Raw genomic sequence first — 11,393 nt, forward strand, 5'->3', positions numbered from 1 at the left:
GTTTACATATATATGGAAGTTTTAAACGACTTTGACTGGCTATACAGCCCTTGAACGGTCGGTCAATATCGGTTTACAGATGGAGACTGGAGTATGGTATTTTATATACTGTTCTGTTCTGGTATATTCCTCCGTTTTATCGGAGCACTTCACTTATCGAATGAGTATTAAAATTTTTAAATACTTAACCGAAAAAGCGGATTTTTTTAAATATTTACGATATGAAAAATATAATTTAAAAATAAAATTAGTTAGTTAAAGTGAATTAAGTAAAAGTTTAAAATGTCTTTGATGATATATTAAAAGATATTGATAAAAAAATATTATGCACACATCACAACTGAATTACAGCACTTTGATTCAACAATATGAATAAATAATAAATTTACAACCTAGTGATTTCTACACTGTGTCTAAACTACCCCGGCAAAAAATGTTTGGACTCGATAGTATCTAATGTCCGGCACGGTGAAGGACAATCAACACACAGAGAAAAGGTAAAATTTCTGTTTATTTATTTGTTTTTTAATGACATTGAAGAATAAACATACACATATAACTATTTTCGATTGTGTGATGTAATATTTTCTACAACCGATCTAGATTAATGGAGAAATAAGTAAAAAGGCACATGAAAATGATGAATTGAGTGAACCTTGCTACGAATTTGTTTAATTTCTTTTTAAATTGTGCACATCGTACGGAAAGAATAGTACGGAAAGAAAGATATTAACACAGAGATTGCATGGCTAGTCACTATGAGCACCTCAATATTTGCATTTCTGTGCATGGAACGAAAGAAATGATTCATGTCAAAATGGAAGGACCCAGTTTCGTCAATGTTGTTTATTACTTAAGGACTCGGTTTTGTCTCAGTATAGGACCCGGTTTTGTTTTGTTTTGAAACCACAAATTTATGAAAAGCTACGTTAACACGGACCTGGACATTGCCCATCGGAAGAAATTAAATATGTGAGTCAAAAAGATGTTATAAAGATGTTATTGCAATACAAACATGTCGTGTTAAAATATATTTCAAACGGGAACTTTTCAATATAGGGAGTAGACATTTTTGAATGCTATACGTATACCTTATTGAACTTATCTTCGAACTAAACTTAAATGGAAATAAATACTTTATAGCATGTACTTACATTAATTCCTTATGATATAAAAAAAGAAGATGTGATGTGATTGCCAATGAGACAGCTCTTCACAAGAGACCAAATGACACAGAAATTAACAACTATAGGTCACCGTACGGCCTTCAACAATGAGCAAAGCCCATACCGCATAGTAAGCTATAAAAGGCCCCGAATTGACATTTGTAAAACAATTCAAACGAGGAAACTAATGGTTTAAATTATGTACAAAAAAATGAACGAAAAACAAATATATAACACAGCAACAAACGACAACCACTGAATTACAGGCTCCTGACTTAGGACAGGTACATATATACGGAATATGGCGGGGTTAAACATATTAGCGGGGTCCCAACCATCCCCCTTACCTGGGAAATTGGTGTAACAGTACAACATAAGAACGAACTCTAAAAATCAGTTGAAAAAGGCTTAACTCATCAGATGGATACAAATAGAAATACATCTCACAAATGTTTGTTTATTTTCTATACTACTGTAATGATGTAAAAGTAAGAAGATGTGGAATGATTGTGTTACCATATCAATTTATCAAAAGAATAAGGATAGTATGCTTTACTATACTATACGCTATGTTTACAATATATTTACTCATTCGTTCATCCATTGACGGACAGTGAGAGAAAAAGCTCCGTTTTGAAGGCCGTACTTTGACATTTTTATTTATTTCCATTTAAATTTAGTTCGAAGATAAGTTCGATAAGGTATACGTATATATAGCATTCAATGGTTTACTTTTACAAATTGTGACTTGGATGGAGAGTTGTCTCATTGGCACTCATACCACATCTTCTTATATTTATTAGAACGTTTTGGATATCTCAGATCAAAATGATTGTCTTTCGAACGTGTATTTTATGTCCGCTTCAAAATGCACAAGTTCTAAACTTCCCTATTAGAAACGAAATAATTATATCATGCCATGCTCTACGCTCATTTTAACATGGGTAGGTAGGCATTACATTTGTCAATATTTTATACCTTGCTAACGCTTGGTTTAAAAATTTTAACAAATATAGTGCCTACCTAAGTATGTTAAAATGAGCATTGAGCATGGCATGAAAGAATTATTTCTTTTTATAAAAAAAAGTTGGGTTGCAACATTATAACGTCCAATATCTTCGTCTTCGTCTTCGTAGAACGACCTAAGTAGCAAGTTAGCCCATGAAAAATGACATCAGAGACCAAATGACGTAAAGTTAATAAATATAGAACTCCGTATGGCATCCAACAATGAGAAACACCCATACGGCATAGCAAGCTAAAAAAGGCCCCGAAATAAAAACTGTGAAAAAAAACTAATGTGAAAACTAACGACCTGATTTATGTACAAAATAAAAAAAACGAAAAACAAATACATGTATGATATATATACAGCAACAAAAGACAACCACCGATTTACAGGCTCCTGGATTTGGTACTGGCACATACAGAATTGCGGGGTTGAACGTGTAAGCGCCCCCTCCCCCCCCCAAAAAAAAACCAAACAAACAAGAAAAAAACTGGTATAACAGCACAACATATGAAAAAAAATTCAGTGAGTTGAAAAAGGCTTAACTCATTTGATTACAGAGCCCCTATAGTAAATATGCGATTGGCGGCTGTCTCTGTTTTTTCGTCTTTATTTTATTAAATTTTATGATGGTATACGATATAGTTACATTATATCAGTGCGGATCCAGGGGGTAGAGGTAGTACGCCGACCCCCCTTTTTTTTGGTGGCTAGATATAATTATTTTATCATGTTTTTTACGATTTATATATGATTTTTTTAGCATAAAATCGTTAAAAAAAGTTCCCTTTGCTACGCTCGGCGGTATAAAATCCGTTTATGTATACGCCCCTTTCAAAAATCATGGCCTCGCGATCGGTCCGCCCTTGCATATTGACAATTTTAAACTTGACCAACGTGCTTAAATTGTAGAACATTTGTCAATGAACGATAATCATTATACAATGAAGAGATAAACCTATATATAATAGTTGTACTACTAGTATATAGGGCAGTTGTTAAGAACTCGATACTAGTGCATTAAAGAATTTGTTAATGTAAAAAAAAAGAAGAAAAAAAAAAGAGATAAAACAACGTTTATTTATAAAATTACTAATCAAATAATCATCATTGCAATTTCCGGGTGACCTAAGACTATTATATTAACTTATACTTAGTATCATTGTAACAAGGAGGGGTAAACAGATTTTTAACGCACTATTATTGTGATCCTTTGCGCCGCATGGAAATTCCTTTTCTTGGGCGATTCTGCATGCATATACATTTTTCTTATTCTCTTGCTTTATAATGAACGTTTAGTTTCAGAATATTTATTTTCAAACGATCATACTGTCTCTCCCTTTAAGTAGAGAACATTAAGAAAACCATCTTGTTGTCCCAGAAAATCACATATCAAATGTGCGTCCTTAAGTTTTCAAGGCCGTACACTATTTAAGTTTGAACACTTAAATTAACATATAAAAAAATCTAATTGCGTTACAAAACCTTCATTTCTTTTTAATTTTTCCTTTTTTTTTTATAAACAAAACAAAATTGAAATTTGCTTTGTTCTAATATAGCAGGAATTCAAGTGTTTACGGATTCAAAAAGGTTATAAGTTATCCTGTGAAAGAAAATGTTTTTCAACGATCCCTCAAACTGCTGTTGAACGCCATATTTTAATATTTGTCATGCGATTATGCATTATTTTCTATGACAAAACCGGGTCTGCTTTGTGAAATTTAAGGACAAAACCGGGTCGTACACATTGACAAAACCGGGTGCTTCAATTTTGACACGACCCACTTCTTTCATTCCATGCACAGACATGCAAATATTGAGGTGTTCATAGTGACAAGTCTTGAAATCATCGAGTTAATATCTTTCTTTCCGTACCTTTCTTTCCGTACAATGTGCTCAATTTAAAGAGAAAGTAAACAAATTCGAGGCAGGGTTTACTCAATTCACCATTTTGATGTGCCTTTTTACTTATTTCTCCATAAATCTAGAACGGTTGTAGAAAATATTACATCACAATATCGAAAATAGTTATATGTGTATGTATATTCTTCAATATCATTAAAACAACATATAAATAAACAGAATTTCTACCTTTCTCTGTCTGTCGATTGTCCGTCACCGTACCGGACATTAGATACTATTGAGTCCAAACATTTTTCGCCGGGGTAGTTTAGACACAGTGTTCTAGTCGATAGGTGCCCTGCCAAGGCAAATGTTAAAATTATATAGCATTATCTTGTATGCTGATATTTATAGACTGAGCCAGTTAGCTTGGCATCGGCCATAAACGACATACTGAAAGAATTCAGTTTCTGTTGTAATAAAGGCTGCAAAAAGACTTGATGCCCCTTCTGTAAAACCTCGTTGTAATGGATTTTGTGATGGTAGTAGTTTATATTCTAGTCTTCCTTTAACAATGGATTCAAAGATTTTAGAAAAGATACTTGTAACGACAATTTCCTTGTAGTTTCCAGGTATGGTTTTATTTTTCTTCTTTTTTAAGGACAGGTGTTAATATTCCATTTTTAAAACTTTTTGGTACATCCAGATTTGTGAAAATATTATTAATTATACTTGCAATTTCCACAGATACTTCATCTACAGTGACTGCTTCTTTATAATGTTCAGAACATATACCATTTTCATCTAATGTTTTGCCAGTGCTCAGGTTTTTTGATAGCAGTTTTGACTTCCTCAGGAGTTGTTTGTTTAACTGTTTAATGAGGGGCGTAAAGGGGGGGGGGGGGTATCTGCACGGAAGAACGCGAAATAAAATTGTCATTTCACGATGAACGAACAATTAAAAATTTCTTGCACGCTGATCTTTTTACCGATTTCACGAAACACGGTGAATAACGAACCTTTTTTACGGCTGCACGTGAAATAAAAATGGCAAAACACGTTGCACGAAAATAATCCTTTACCACCCTCTTTAATTTCTTTTTTGGAGTGTTCATTTTTAAGGATGATGTCATTTTGCAATTTTGCTAGGCGAAAGTGTTCCAGATCAAACATATGTTTGTCATACTATTGACACTGATTATACCTGAAGACATGATATTGTCATGATATCGAAGACATACACCAATCTCGAGTTTTTTTTTCAAAGTTTATGAATGAGTTACATCGGCTGACCAGGAGTCAATCGGCATAAAAGAGAGGCGAAAGATACCAAAGGCTTTGGCAAAGGGACATTCAAACTCATAAGTCGAAAATAAACTGACAACGTGGTTATGACAATATGAACAATCGGTTCTAACTGTGACGTAATTTTGTGACATAGGAAATTTCTGGGAAAGTGCACCAATTCGAAAGTCGTCAACTGTATCGATATCGCCCGAAATGTTATCGATAGTCACTTTATCTATCATTCCTCAAGATTTTATTTTTTTTAAACTAGCAGTTAACTCTGTGTCCATCTGCTTCATATGTAGATTTGGTGTTGACATTGTCACGGTCTCAATCCTGGCTCATCTGTTTTAGTTGTCGAGAAGTTTCACCTGGTTTATCTATTTTTAAAAGATGCCAATATCGAAGATATCGATTAAATATCGAAATTTTTCTAATTTTTCTCATGATTTGTTTCTCTGTATATTTCATTCAGTTTTTGATTTATGTACCTTGACTGAGTTTAATGGTGCAATTTAAAAATCATAAAAATAAGGAGATGCATGCTTTCCAATGAGACGTGACCACTGTTAAGGACGACAAATATAGGACAAAGGTCACCGTACGACATTCAACAACTAGCAACACTAGTCATGACAACTGAATGTAAAATACTTCAAATGGGAAAACAAACAACCTAATTATATATAAAAAGAAAAAGAAAAAGAAAAAGAAAAGAAAAAAACAAATACTGTATAGCAGACAGCAACTAAAATCCACTGTCTATCACTGATGATGAATTAAAGGCTCCTGACAGTCACGTAGAGATTGATGTGGCGGTGTTTAATTTGTTTGTGAGAACCCAAGACCCCCTTATCTGTAACAAGTTTAAGGTAAGGTCAATAAATAAATACATAAAAACTGGTGTACCACAAGGCTCTATCCTTGGCCCTCTGTTATTTATTTTATACATCAATGATTTACCACTGAACATAGAAAATTCATTAATAGATTTAAATGCAGATGATTCTACTTTACATAGTAAAGATAATAATTTATGTGAGTTAAATGCTAACCTTCAAAATGATATTTACATAATTGAAAACTGGTGTTCGCAAAATTGTTTGAAACTAAATGCCAAAAAATGTAAATCAATGATTATTGGTTCAAAACAGAGGCTTTATTCAACTTGGAACAGTTTAGATATCAATATTTCAGATGAACATATAGAGAATGTAGATTGTGAAAAACTTCTTGGTTTATATATCGACAAAAACCTAAATTTGAATGAGCAAATAGATAAAATGTCATGTACAATATCGAATAGAATCAACTAATTACAAAAGATAAGAAAGTATTTACCTATGCATATACGTATTATTTATTTTAATGCTTATATTCTGCCATTATTTGATTATTGTTGCAATATATGGGGTTGTTGTTATGCAAGTGGAATAAATAAACTTAATAAGTTATTTAAGAAATCTGCTAGGGTTTTAGTAGAAGCGTACGTAATGACATCCTCCAGTTTGTTGTTTAATAGTTTAAACTGGTTAAATGTGGAAAAACGATCTCAATATCAAAAGGCAATACTTGTATTTAAATCATCAAAGGATATGGTTCCTAACTATTTACAAGAAAACTTTCATTTTACTGATAATCAAAATTATAATTTACGTTCAGCTAATGAAAAAGTATTAAATCTTCCGAAGCTAAAAACAATTTTTTTGAAGATAACATTTATATATTCTGGTTCTCAAATATTGAACAGTTTACCAAATGAAATGAAGATGAGTAATACACTTGTATCTTTTAAAACAAAATGTTACAAATTTTTCATAAATTCTGCAAATTGATATGCTTTTGCATTAATATCTTTATAAAATTGTATATTGTGTATATTTCATTAAAATATCATTATGATATTGTATGTACTTTATAAATATGTTATTATCAATTTTGAGGACTCTCAGGAAGATTGGTTTTAACTAATGGGATTATCCTCTTGAAATAAAGATTATTTATTTATTTAAAAACAAATGAAATACGTTTTTCAAAAGTTACATTTAACTTAATCAAAACTTTGTATCAATATGAGCAGTGCGTACTTTGAACAGTTTGTAATTTGGAGAAGTGACCACATAATGGCCTTGTACTGGTTTTGAGTCATGTCCTTTATTTCTGTTGTATATAAACGACGAAAAAGCCCTCATCTCACCCTATATCCATTTTTAAATTCGATCTAAACTTGATCAGCTTGATTTGTCATTGACTTAAGTCATCTGACATCGACATTGTCGATATTGACATGGTCATCTGGTTTTATCATGGATTCGTAATCGATATCGACATCTGATATTGCCATGAGTGTATCATCTACGTTATCGTGTAGTATCGACATATGAATTAGTCTTTGACATGTTTGATGTTTCACATTTATGTTTAGTAAATAATTATGCATGCAATTTGTTTTTTGACGGAAATCTGTTTTAAAAAGAATTACATTTTTACAAAAAGTTATTTAGTCACCAAGAGTGCATCTATGGCTGCGGAAGGTAAGTAACTCAGTGAATGAGTATGACCTTACTGAAAATGAAAATTGAAATACAACATATATAGGCGTCCTATCATTACAGATGACAGCCATTATCTTGGATATTGGTCATTTGTGACACAGGTATTCGCTGACAATCACCCCAACCATGATAGCGTCGAAGATCTGTAAAACGTTCGAAGAGGCGACTTCAACTTTGCCGGCATTAAGAACCCTTGACCCTTTACATGTATCAAGAAAAACATAATAGAAAAGGCAAGCCCTGGAATAATGTATAAACTATGAGGCTTACATGAGGAGCTGGATCTGCTTACCCTTCCGGAGCACCTGCGACCACCCCGGTTTTTGGTGGGGTTCGTGTTGCTCAGTCTTTAGTTTCTATGTTATGTTTCATGTGCTGTTGTTTGGTTTTTTTTTCGTTTTTTGTCATGGCATTGTCAGTTTGTTTCGACATATGAGTTTGGATGTCCCTTTGGTGCCTTTTTCCTCTCTCTTACACTCCATACTGTGCTACTGAAATATTGCTACAGAAATATAAAGTTCTCAATGAGAAAAATTGAAATCATCATAGTTCTATTGTCGTATGTTTTAGTTCTCAACCGACCCTCATGGTCAATTTCTAAATGTAAGCATATATGAGGTCGACTTAACTATATCTCAGAAAGTTGGAAACGTTTATTTCAAATTCAAGTTGGTGGGGGTAGATACGATCAACATAGTCATCAACCTTTTTATTGTTTAGTGAAAGTTAGATAATAGTACTATATCCTCTTTTTAATCTTCTTCAGCAGTGTGCTTCGTACGATGCTCATACAAGTAAGGGAACAATGCTGCCAGAATTTGGCGAATCAGAGTTGGTTCCCAAAGGAAAGACGACTGTCTGTTGAAAAACATGTCCCGGGGTCCAAACGTAACAGAATTGTCGTCAATTAACAAAAATCAATCATGGGATTTGTATATAGAACTGTTCTGTTTGAAGTTGCCTTCTACCGCATAATGACTAAAACGATTAGTTGTATCTACGTTGGCCATTCTTTGAATTGTGAAACAAAGTTGGACTTTACTTTCGAACTGCCAATAGTTTGGACTGAGGAATAACTGTGTAAAGGTTAGACAGGTCAAATATTTGTTTATACTGCACATGAAGTCTTCTCACTAAATAATTCAAAGTTTGGTGACTATGTTGAATGCATGAATCACATCGAACTTGAAATGAAGGATACACCAGATACAGTTAAGTCTGCTTCATATCTTGACTTACATTTAGAAATTGACAATGAGGGTCGGTTGAAAACATAAACTTTACGAAAAAAGAGATGATTTCAGGTTCCCAATTGTGAACTTTCCATTTCTATGAAGCAACATTCCAGAAGCGCCTGCATATGGAGAATATATCTACCAGTTGATACCATATCCCAGAGCTTGCCTTTCATATTATAATTTCCTTGATAGAGGATTGCTGCTTACAATGATGCTACTAAACAGTAGTTCCAAGCGGTGAAGGTGAAACCATCCGTTTGAAAATTTTATGGACGTCATCGCGAGTTGTTATGACCGTTATGGAATATTTGTTACTCAGATGACGACGGATATATAAATATAGGAAATGTGGTATGATTGCCAATGAGACAACTCTCCACCAGAGACCAAATGACATAGAAGTTTACAACTATAGGTCACCGTCTCTCTGTCGTAACCATAATTCCGTCCTCTTTTTATCGAATGTGACTTAATGTGTACTTAAATGTGCAACACGTACGACGGATTCCTCATGTGGAACATGATCTGCCTACTTTTGAGGAGCCCCTGAGATCACCCCGGTGTTTGGTAGGGTTCATGTTGCTCAATTTTTATAGTTTTCTTTGTTGTTTTTTGTATACTATTTGTCTTTTGATCGATTTTCGTTTTTTGTCATGGCATTATCAGTTTTTGACAAACGCGTTTGAATAACCCTTTCGTATCTTAGGCTTCTCCTTTCTTATCTTACATGGTTCACTCCACCGTCTTAGTTGAGTACTTTCACAGTAAACACGAAGACTGGTTTTGACTGCTGATAAGTAGAAGTTATATAAGTTGAAAAGATGTCACGTTCTTCGAGTATTTGGCATACCCAACAATACAACGTTGTTAGTAAGGACACTTATGTTAATCGTGTAAAAAGTATATGAGTATAATGAAATCAGAGTTCCATATTTTAATTAGATTGGTAAAAAGTATAACTAGAGCGTAAACAGGAAGTCTAAGTTCTTCAATTTTGGTTTAAATTCCAATGTGAAATATAAGAGACCTGTAGGAGTAATACGTTGATGATTCAAATCAACTGTCAATACCTAATTTCCTTATCAAGCAGTGTTTATGATACAATCTACAAACAAACAGTATAGGGAGAAGATACAATACCAATGTCAGCACCATCAGGTTTGTCATTACAACCATAGGGAGTCAACAGCAGTTCCCAGTACCTGCTAATTTACAATCAGCCATTGCCACATTAGGGTTAACTAAAGCATTAGTATATTGTAAAAATGTAAAATAAATCAATAATATTATATGTAGTTTTCTAGGTAAAGATTGGCGAGGGAAAAACAGTTCAACAAGGAACATACGATGAGCTCACCTCTCCGAATAGTCGCAGTCAGTTTGACTGTTTATGGATGACTGTCTTCTGTATAGAAACATAAAAAGACCATCTCATATTATCCAAGGAGCTGAGCAAGTTGGAATCATATGCAAAGTACTGGTAAATGTGTTCATATTATTGAACACCCGAAAACTAAAAATCCTGCAATTTGATGGATGCAAATGAAAAGTTCAAAATGACCCATAAAATAACAAATATCAGATGACCTTTTTACAAAACACATTACCAACATCGTAAAGGCCTTTCAGTCTAACTCACCATTTGGGATTTCTAAGGAGGAACCTAACATGCTGACAAGAAGAATGGAAGAACGGAATTTTATGTTGGAAATCCTTAAGATAAAATTCTTACTACAGGTATCCAGGTATCACCAAAAACGGACCATTATCAATGATCCTTGACAATGAGGTCAAGGTCAATTTGATTGACTTGTTTTCTTAACACACAGTGGCAAGTATATCATGCATATTCAGGACGAGAATTAATTAACAAAAAATTAGTAAATTAATAAATAAGTAGTTATCCAAAATATATTGGCATGAATGGCAAGAATTTCTATTGCCACTGGAAAATGAGGGCATGTTGGAAAGGGGGAGTATTTTGCCTGAAAACAGGCCACCTACAGACTCCTCTGAGTTGTTGCAAGGGTTCCCTTTCATATTAAAGAGAGCACGACACTATCCTTACACAACACACCAGATTTAATATCCCCACTCCAACCACACATGGCTGTGTAGTTATACACCCCACACAGCCACTTATTTGTATAAATTTTGACACTACTATTTAGATTGCATTATAATTATAAAAGAAAAAAATTAACTCTCATTGTTTTTGACCATTCTTTTTTCTTTGCTTTCTCACAAATTAAGTTAACTGTCTGTGTAATATATGTGCATATATATGTAATCAATA

This window comes from Mytilus californianus, unplaced genomic scaffold, assembly GCF_021869535.1.
Source record: "Mytilus californianus isolate M0D057914Y unplaced genomic scaffold, xbMytCali1.0.p SCAF_7, whole genome shotgun sequence".
In the NCBI taxonomy this organism is placed as follows: domain Eukaryota; kingdom Metazoa; phylum Mollusca; class Bivalvia; order Mytilida; family Mytilidae; genus Mytilus; species Mytilus californianus.